Source organism: Glycine soja, chromosome 11 (genome assembly GCF_004193775.1).
Source record: "Glycine soja cultivar W05 chromosome 11, ASM419377v2, whole genome shotgun sequence".
Classification (NCBI taxonomy): domain Eukaryota; kingdom Viridiplantae; phylum Streptophyta; class Magnoliopsida; order Fabales; family Fabaceae; genus Glycine; species Glycine soja.
The window spans coordinates 19,636,163-19,647,333 of NC_041012.1; the positions used below are offsets into that span (position 1 = coordinate 19,636,163).

General features: G+C 38.5%; 1 pseudogene; it reads left to right on the top strand.

The window, feature by feature from the left end:
• The first annotated feature begins 319 nt into the window (after positions 1-319).
• Positions 320-10,900, top strand: LOC114373023 (annotated as a pseudogene).
• Positions 10,901-11,171: the final 271 nt, after the last annotated feature.

The following is an 11,171-nucleotide window of genomic DNA, read 5'->3' on the forward strand; positions in this document are numbered from 1 at the left end:
TCTTAGCAAGAGGAAATTTTGATAAAATTTCTAAACCATCAACGCTGAAAGAAATTCAACTAGTGTTGAAAGATCCTGAAATCTACATGATTGGGTTGTATGGGATTGATGGTGTGGGCAAAACAACACTTGCCAAAGAGTTAGCTTGGCAAGTTGAAAAAGATGGTTCATTTGATGTTGTAGTTATGGCTGAGGTAACAGATTCTCCAGATGTGGAATTCAAGGCCAAATTGCTAATGCGTTGTGTCTGAATTTCAAAGAAAAGACGAAAGAAGGAAGAGCGGAACAATTGCGTCAAAGGATAAACAAGCAGAAGAACATGCTTATTGTTCTTGATGATATTTGCCGAGTTGATTTGGCAGAACTGGGGATTCCTTATGGTGATGACCACATGGGATGCAAATTATTGTTGACGACTAAAAATCTTAATCTGCTTAAACGACAGATAGGTACTCAAAAGGATTTTAGACTTGAGGTTTTATCTTATGAGGATAGTTGGAAGTTGTTTAAGAATATTGCAGGTGATGTAGTTGAAAAAAATTATATAACATTAACTGCACAAGATGTTGTCGAATTTTGTGATGGTTTGCCTCTTTTTATAGTTGTTGTAGCAAAGGCTTTGAGAACACAAAGATGTCTCTACTTGGATGGATGCTTTAAACCAATTGGCAAGATTTGATCAACAAGGGTTGTTTAAGGAATCTATCTGTCCTTTGGAAAGTTATCATTATTTGGAAAGTGATGAACTAAAGTCATTATTCTTGTTAATTATTTCATTTGGGCTAAACCGCATCCACACCGGTGAACTATTTTCATGTTATTGGGGATTATATGGTGGAGATTTGCAAACATTAACAGAGGCAATAAATAAATATTACAATTTAATATATGATCTTAGAGCCACTTCATTGTTGCTTAAAAGTGAAATTGAGTATGTTATAATGCATGTTGTTGTTCATGATATGGGTGAAGCATATGCCTTCAGGATTGATCTGACTTATGAACTACGAAATTTCACAGAAATGGAGCAATGTGATATAATTCAGCTTAAAAAATGCCATTATATTAGGTTGCCTCCATATGATATAGATGAGCTTCCTGATAAGCTGGATTGCCCAAATTTGAAGCTAATGTCACTAAGAAGAAATCATTGCAACTTAACAATCCCTAATAACTTTTTCTCAGGGATGTCAGGAGTAAAGGTTCTTAATTTACATGGAATGAGATTTGTCCCTTCACTGCCTCCATCTCTCTGTCTCTTGACAAGTCTTGTATCATTGAATTTGTATGGATGTGTATTGGAAGATATAGCTATAGTTGCAAAACTCACAAGGTTAGAAATTCTCATCCTTGAAAGATCAGAAATTCAAGACCTCCCAAAAGAAATAAAACAATTATTTTGTCTTCGAATGTTGAATTTAGCAAACTGATATCAACTGAAAACCATCCCTGCCAATCTTTTATCAAGCTTAACAAGATTGGAAGAAATGTATATGGGGAATTGCAATATCCAATGGGAGGTTGAAGGAGAAAAAAGCCAAACCAACAATGCGAGTCTAAGTGAGCTAAGGAATTTGAATCAGCTAAGAAGTTTGGACTTATCAATCCAAGATGCTTCAGTTTTACCTGCAGATATTTATATATTTGGAAAGCTACAAACATACATCATATTTATTGGCAACATTTGGAAATGGTCTTCATTATGGTTTGGGGATGCTCATGAAACTTCAAGACACTTAAGCTTGCCAACTCTTCGAATACAAATATTCTTTTAAACTGTGGGGTACAACTGTTGTTCAACAAAGTTGAGTACTTAAGTTTAGCTTTGATTTATGTTAACTTGAATGGAAAAGACTTTCCACAATTAAGACATTTACATATCCAAAATAGTGATGCATTCTGCAATTTAGAGACACTGATTCTATACAATTTGCACAATATGAAACACATAGGCTATGGTCCACTTTGTTTCTGAATTAATTAAATACTTTTTTATTTATACATGGATGTTGCAGAATTGCAGTAAGTAGCCGATCATATGTCATTAAATTGGGGATGCTTATTTCTGATTGATTGAAACTCATCCTGGTTCGGTGGTTACATGCAATATACACTCCAAAACTGATGGCCTTGTTTCAATGTTGCTAGTTTTGGCTGGGGCAAAACACACCCATATGTTTACTTTTGAGCTGGCATGGAACAGAACTCTACTCAGGACCTTCTCTTAGGGTTTTTTTTTTTTGGAGGGGGAGGGGGGTGGGGGGTGGTGAGAATTCTGTTTTGATGTCATTATCTACTTATATAAGATGTGGTGTTTAGGATAATGAACATATTTAAAGATTTAAAGGCTATAAACATATATGGAATGTATGTGTTCAATTTAAAAACTACTTCTAGGTAGAGGGTAAAGAAAATTTATATAGCTCACCAACACATTTGAAGTTATTTTTATTTAGAAAACAAAATGACTGGCTATAAGCCATTGTAGATTTCTTTATTATTATTATGTTACTAAGTTGTACTGATGCTTGCCAATGCTATGATTGTCTTGCTTACATTTTTCTATCTTGCTATTTGCAGTAGGCCAAGATGGAGATTGGGTAATAAAGAACTGTCTCAGTTGTGGAAATGGGCAGATCAAAATCCGGTATGTTACTCTTTACAGAAGCTGTGACTAGTTCTCAACATGCCATGCATTTCTGTAGAAGTTGGTGATTGTGGATGTTGAACACTAGCATTAAAAATGAGTAGATATTGTCATGACATTCTGTACTTTACCATCAAAGTTCCTTGGTAGTATGTTTTGAATTGGTTAGTCAAAACCCATCGCAATCTGTTTAGATATTCCCTTTTCCTAATGATAGTTCATTCAAGTGAAATCTAGCTGATAGGACATCAAAAGCAAAAACCAATGTAAGTGCTATTCAATTTAAAAGAACTGAGCCGAAGCTCTTACAAGGACACAACTAGAGCCTTGGGCTCCACGGAGAATGATTTTCTCTGTCAAAACACTAAAAACAATTACCCTAGCATGCTGCATGTCTCACACCCCCTCCTCCCAATATTCTAACTACCTTCCTAACTGATTTGCCAACTCAGCATAACAAATCATAGTTATTAGAATCTTACACTCATGATTAAAATTGTACGATTAGATACAATTTTGTTTGTTACCAATTCTTATCATCAGATGAATATTAAACGACTTTGAATCTTACAGTACTTTCAATTACAATACTTGAGCTCTGTCTGGGTCTGTACATATGAAATCTTTTTTCTTCTTAAATTCATTTCCTGCTTGTCTTTTTAGGTCACTATTTACATTTCCCAAAGATTTCTATCATTTTCATGCATCTCCCCATTCTGAAGGAAAGGGGAAAAACCCTTTTAGCAGCCTTGATTATAGCCAGAACTTATTTTGGTCTATCATAACGCACTATGTTCCAGTTTGTTACATCAACATCCTTGGATGGTGAAGTACTTATGATGTGTGATATTACTATTTGATGCCTTGATTTTATTTACTCTTAATCTTTATCTATCTAGACCTGTTCCCATTCCCTGATTTGAAACTCATTATCCACTCTTTATATTTCTATGGATATTTGTTTGCTATGGTTGATTATTTTTCCAATAATCTTGCAGAATGATTTGTTTCGAGAAGTAGTTGCAGAGTGCACTCAACATCACCTTGATTTTCAGTCCTTGATAAGGTAACATTAATGTGGTGTCCTGCTTTTTTCTGTGTCCCCTTTTTTTCATTGGAGTATGCTAATCTCATTACAGGCATGAGTTTTTTTAATGCATGCCTGTGTATGGTAAAACCATATTGCATTACAATGTTAAACAAAAGACAAAGTCACATGCGTATTTTCCCCAGAGCGTCATCACTTTTTGTTGCAGTATCCTATCCCTTTTGAGCATCAGTTGTTCTGTGTAAATAGAAAGACGCAAGAAGAAGGTTTGTGATAGGAAGATTGAACCTCAGCCACGATCAAGAGGAAGGTCCATGAGGAAGGTGACCACACCTAGGTACCTCAAGGATTATGTCTGAACCGTTGGAAGCTGAGCTGGCAATCTTGTCTACCATATTTCCATTTTGGTCTGCCATTTGCTTTTCCACTAATTCTATTAAGATTCTATTAGCACCAAATTACAAATTCTATTATTTGTAATACCACTATAAATATAGAACTCTTGTGATAAGGTAGAGGCAATGAAAATTACCTTAATATTCTCCTTCTCTTTATTCTGGAGGTCAGTGGCCCTGAAAGCCAAGTTCTTGCTTGTTATTGTCCTTGTGCACTAACAATTTAGTGCTCTCGTTGCCCATCTTCAATAGCAGAATTGACTCGATCCAATGTGAACTCCGACAAACTTGAGGACACCATCACCAAGCTCACAACCCATCAATTATCCCTCAATGAGACCCTTCACACCATGACCCTTAAGCTGGATGAACTCATTCACAAACTCACTACCCTTGAATCACCAGGCCATTCCCCATCGTCCTCCACCGTCATTCCACCACCTTTTTTGCCTTCTTCTTCCCATCGCATGAAGCATGAAGTCCCAAGGTTCAATGTACAGACCCTCTGGATTGGATATTCAAGATAAATCAGTTCTTTGAATATCACTCAACCCCTAACCATCAGCGTCTAACTATCATTTCCTTCGACATGGTAGGTAGATCTCTTGCTTGGTTCTAGTGGATGACCCGTAATGGTCAACTCACGTCTTGGCTGATATTTCTCCAAGCTCTTCAGACTCGCTTTGCCCCTTCCCAGTATGAGGACCCTACTAGGGCTTTGTTCAAATTAACACAACGCAGCACTATCCAAGCATACCTCTCTGAGTTCGAGGACCTGGAAAACTGAATCATTGGTCTCCCACCGCAATTCCTCTTGAGCTGCTTCATTTTCAACTTGACCTCGGAGATTCACTGTGAAGTTCGGGCCTACAACCGTTGACATTGGTACAAGCAGTTAACTTGGCCAAACTCTAGAAGGAGAAGGTTCTCGATAGTCGATGCTCCTTCTACGGCAAACCTGACCCAATTCCATCTTCCACCACCTTGACTCCTCCTTCATTGTTTCCGGTGTCATCCCCCTCCCTTTGCTACCCACGCTGTAGAAGCCACTCCCTTCTTTACCTATCAAGAGATTGTCTTTTAAAGAGTTAGCCTTGCAACGAGAGCATGGCCTCTGTTTCAATTGCAATGAGAAGTTCCATCACAATCACAAATGCGCCTCTGAGGCTTTTCTTCTTATTGCAGATAATGATGAGGGTTTTCCGAAAGATAACCCTACCATGGACCCATTACCCGACCCACCTGATACACATGACCCGCCTTAGGCCCAGATCAGATTACACGCACTTTCAAGCCATTTAGTTCCTGAGACTTTGCATCTTTTAGGACACATTGTAGCACAGAAGGTGGTGATCTTAGTTGATAAGGGTAGTATCCACAACTTCATTCAAGAGCATTTGGTAAACCAATTAGGCCTGTCACCTTGGGCCACTACTCCTCTCCGCGTAATTGTGGGTAATGGACATTAACTAGATTGTCACCTTCTCTGTAAAGCTATTCCAATGCATGTCCAAGATGTCACTTTCATTGTTGACCTCCATGTCCTGCTGCTATATGGTGCGAACCTAGTGTTGGGAGTGCAATGGCTCAAATCCCTTGGCCCTGTGTTGACGAACTACAATGGTTTATCTATGAATTTTTTTCGAGAAGGACGCATTGTTGAGTTGAAGGGCGACACTGACTCTTCTCTTCATCTTATCACCCCACCCCAAATTCATCATTTGGTTCGCAAGGATGGAACCAGTGCCTACTTTCATATTCGCATTATACCCACAAACCTCCCTTCAACCCAAACAAACACTCTAGAAATTCAAACCTTCATCACTAAATTTGCTCCGTGTTTTAGACACCACTCTCCTTGTCTTCTTTGCGACTTACCAATCACCATATACACCAGGGTGTTGCGCAATATTTTGGCCCTCGCCGAATTCTATCACTGGTTTATTCGTGGTTATGCATCCATCGCAGTTCCGTTGACTAGGTTCACAACCCAGGAACCCTTTGAATGGATCCCTGTCGCCCAACATGCTTTCAGTGAATTAAAGGGTGCTCTTACCACAGCCTTTGTTTTGGTTTTGTCAGATTTCTCCCTATCCTTCACATTGGAGACCGACGCTTCCGACATCGGTATGGGCGTCATGCTATCACAGAGAGGGCATCATATCGCCTTCTTCAATAAACCTTTTAGTCCCAAATTGCTTCGTGCTTCCACCTATGTCTGAACTTTTTGCTATCACCGCCACAGTGAAGAAATGGCGACAATATCTTTTTGGATCATCATTTCACCATTATTACAGAGAGGGCATCCTATCGCCTTCTTCAATAAACCTTTTAGTCCCAAATTGCTTTGTGCTTCCATCTATGTCTGTGAACTTTTGTTATCACCGCCGCAGTGAAGAAATGGCAACAATATCTTTTTGGGTCATCATTTCACCATTATTACAGACCAACGTAGTCTAAAAGAGCTAATGATGCAAGTGGTACAAACTTCGGAACATCAAATGTACCTCACCAGACTCATGGGGTACGATTATTCAATTCAATACCGTTTAGGCAAATTGAATATGGTCGCAGATGCTTTATCCAGACTCCCAGACCCTGCTTCAAGCTCTTTGTTCCGTTTATCAGTTCCTTGCTTCATAATTTTTTAGGAACTTAAACAGCACCTCCTGCAAGAGCCAGCTTTCATCCAGCTGTGCCAAGCTATTTTGAATACACCAACAACATACCCAAATTATTCCATTGCTCAGGACTTGATCCTGAAGGGCGGCCGCATTTGGCTACCTCAGGGTTCACCTTTCATTACAACTTTGCTCACGGAATTTCATTATTCACCCACCGGCAGTCACATAGGGGTAGCCAAGACCTTGCCACGGCTTAGTGAGAACTTTAATTGGCTTGGAATTCATAAAGATGTGGAGCATTTTATCGCGGCTTGTGTTAGCTGCCAGCATACGAAGTATGAAACCAAAAAGGTAGTTGGGTTGTTGTGCCCTTTATCAGTCCCATTCCGGCTGTGGGAAGACCTTTGATGTGAATCCCCCTTGCCTTGCTTCAATTCGAATCAATTCTAGGATAGAATTCATACACCAATTGAACTAGAAATATATTTTAACTTTTATTCGTTTCTCAACCTACAAAACTAGGATTGGGACGTTCCAAATCAAGGTGAAAGGGGACATTTTGAAATGCAATTTATGCACAAAAAATACCGAAAAAGGTTAAGTAAAATGAGAAATATGCAAATAAGAAATTCGGACAGAATTACAAAATTAGCATTGCAGAAATTAACAAGGACACAAAAAATGTGAAAGGAAGAACAAGATAGGAACCACAAACAATGATGCCTGATAAGCCTTTTTGGATCGCCACAAGAATTGAGCAATTCTTGATAAGATCAAATGGTTCAAGGAAGAACCCTAGCAGAGACAATTCTCATACTTCAATGATAAAATCAGCCAAAAGTCTCTTTCCATGCACTTCACAATTGATTTATACAAATCACTTCTTGCGTACTTGGTGGAAAATAAAAGAAACATAAAATCTCAACATTGTAAGCATAACTAAAATGCCTTAGTGATTAAGTGAGGCATAATTAAGCTTGAGGTCCAAGTCTCAAAACTAGCTACAAGCACTTTATTATATTATTATTTTTATTAAATGCCTTAGCCAATAATTGTCTTCTATTCTCACTCCAAGCAAGCAATACATGTGACTAGCAACCCACGCATGCAGGCCTCTAGATGTTGGGTCACCTCATACAATTGGATTGTCCTCATATTAGCCACTATTTTTTGCAAAGCTTCTTGGGTCTTTTCAGCTCTTGATCTTGTTATAGGCCCTCCTATGCCTTGTATTGGGTCTTGGGCTTCCTTCTGGGCTTGGGTCTGGTCTTTGATGTCCTCATTATTTCTCTCGACTTCGTTGTTGGCCTGCCGGCATTTCGTAAACACACCACTATCTTGGTGGGTGTAGACCGTTTTTCAAAGGGTATTCATTTAGGCATGCTACCAACCCATCATACATCTCACATTGTCGTTGTTCTCTTTATGGAGATTGTTGGCAAGATTCACAGAATACCTCGTAGCCTGGTTTCGGACCGTGATCCTCTATTCATCAGTTATTTTTTGCAGGAACTATTCAGGCTTAGCGGTACTCACCTACGGATGAGTTATGTGTATCATTCACAGACTAACAGACAGACAAAGGTGCTTAATCATGTAACTGAACAGTACCTTCGAGCTTTCGTTCATAAGAAGCCATCCTTGTGGGGTAAATTTTTGAACTGGGTAGAATGGTCCTATAATACATCATGGCATTCAGTTTATGGGGCTTCTCCGTACGAGATTACTTTCGGCAAGAAGCCTTTCAACATTCCTCAATACATTGCCAGAACTTCTAATCTCGAGGCTGTTGACAAACTCCTAACTAACAGGGAAGTCATTTTCACTGAAATCAAGAAGAATCTTTTGAAGGCACAAGCCCTTATGAAGCAACTTGCTGATACTAAACAGAGGGATGTCAATTTTAATGTCGGGAACTGGGTCATGGTGAAATTGCGCTCTCATCGTCAATCCACTCTTTTCGGAACTCTGGTAGCTTACTCTAAGCTTGCTAAGAGATATTATGGGCCCTATCAAATCTTGGAACGCATTGGAAAGGCTCCTTATAGGCTTCAACTTCCTGAAGGTACATGTGTCCATCCTGTATTCCATTGTTCTTTACTCAAACCTTTTCACCATTCGACCACAGACCCGGTGTCTCCCTTGCCGCTACCAGTTACGTTTGTCGACAACCAACCAATTATCACTCCTTTGGTTATTGTAGGAACTCATTAGGACCCTACTTCCACTGATCCCAAGCTCCAAGTATTGGTTCAGTGGGAAGGATTGTCACCAGATGACACGTCATGAGAAGATTGGGCCCAGCTTAAAGCCACTTATCACCTCGAGGACAAGGTGATTTTGGATGGCATAGGGAATGATAGGAAGATCGAACCTCAGCCACGAACAAGAGGAAGGTCCATGAGGAAGGTGGCCACACCTAGTTTCCTCAAGGACTATGTTTGAACCATTGGAAGCGGAGCTGGCAATCCTGTCTACCATATTTCCATTTTGGTCTGCCATTTGCTTTTCCACTAATTCTGTTAGGATTCTGTTAGCACCTAATTACAAATTCTTTTATTTGTAATACCACTATAAATATAGAACTCCTGTAATAAGGCAGAGGCAATGAAAATTACCTTAATATTCTCCTTCTCTTTATTCTGGAGGTCAGTGGCCCTCAAAGCCAGATTCTTGCTTGTTATCGTCCTTCTGCACTAACAGTTTGGATATCCAAACAAAAAATGCAGATCACTACGGAGCCTTTATCCACCATCTTGCTGTAGTCCGAAATAAACATTGCCTAATGGCCTATATGTAAGTATCTCTTTGAAACGCTATTTACCATCAAGCATAGCTCTTGTGTATTGCTGTCTTCTGTAACTTATCTGCATTCTGAGATTCTGTAACTTGTCTCTCTGCAGGTATAATCGAGCATAAATTATACGAAACTTGTTATGGAAGATAGGGCATGTGCTTCCTCAAGAAATTAAAGTGAAGCTTTGTAATACAGAGGAAGAACATTTCACGAAGCATTCTAAAGCATTGAAATATTATATGTTGAAAGTGGAGATTGATTTGACTGTGGTAACCTCTCCCTCTCCTTCCCCCGTTTCCTTCCCTTCTCCCTCATCTGCAATCACACATGCACCAGTATACACTCACATAAGAGAAAAAAATACATACTTCTGTTATGGATACGTGTATCAATGTAGTTCTCAAGATGTTCTAGCTGTAATCAGTGCCATGTTAAGTAATTTTAGCCTGGGCTGCTAATCTGCTTATAATTTAAGGATTATTGATTGATAAATAACTACTTTTGATTGTGTTATAATTATAAAACTATCCCTAGCTTTAAGTTATCATCATGTTTGTAAAACAGAAAAAAAAATGGTTCCGTTTCAGTTCAAATTATAATGTAATATTCATCTTTTGCATGTCACTTAATTGTGGCAAAAAGTCTTGCAGTATTCGCTTAAGCAATTGATGGATCCATACCATTCCCATCTTTATCTACTAGATAGTTGAATAATTCAAGTGATGATGCATCTAAGGAACACTAAGCATGTGCATTGGAATCTTTTATGAATCTGGTTATTCTTTTAATTCTAACAAGTGACATATGCAAGGGTTATCATGCAGATACTTGTTTTGATGCACCTTAAGTTCTATTGCAGAATGAAAGTAATCTCGGGGGTTGAGAACCATGCATCTCGTGTGAAAATTAACAAACTTGGTTCTTCGGGGATATTGATGTGGATTTGTTTTAGGTGTAAGTAATAGGACAACTGGTAAAAAGACCAAGCTGAAAGCTGGGAACAGTGCTTGAGAGTTGAGACTGAAGTTATTCACTGATCTCTTGTAGTTTCTAGTAGCAGAATGAATTTGCAATCTGACAGTAAACTACTGTATTGTCATTCATTAAAATTTGCATTTTATAGGATACGGTACCGCCAAAAGATCCTTAAATCAAAGTAAGGGTCATTGATGACATTGGAGAAGGCATTATGCTTAGTGATGATAAGAGTGCCAATTTTGCCCTCCATTCAATGCACCTTCTGAAGCGAACTAATGCAGAGCAATTTATCTCACAGGTTAAGTTGTCTTGCGGCTTTAAGATTTATATTGCAAAATAGTATGAAATGCAATTTGATTTTCCAATTTTCTTAAATATAATCAGGGCAAAATGGAGGAGCTCACGAGTTGACCTGCTACGTGTTAGGCTTGTACCTGTAAGATATGTAGATGCGAACACTACTTGTGAACTTGATACCAATTATGTAATAATCATTTTCATATTTGTTAATGACATTTTTATCCATAATTTAACTCATGTTGCTTCAAGAACAAGAACTACTGCTTCATTTATAATTTATTTGTGTTTTCTATTCAAGAAATTGGTTGTTAGTTAAAAGAAGCATTTCTATAAACGGGTCTGTTTGTTTTCTTGTAGAAAAGTATCTTCTTTTTTTGTATTT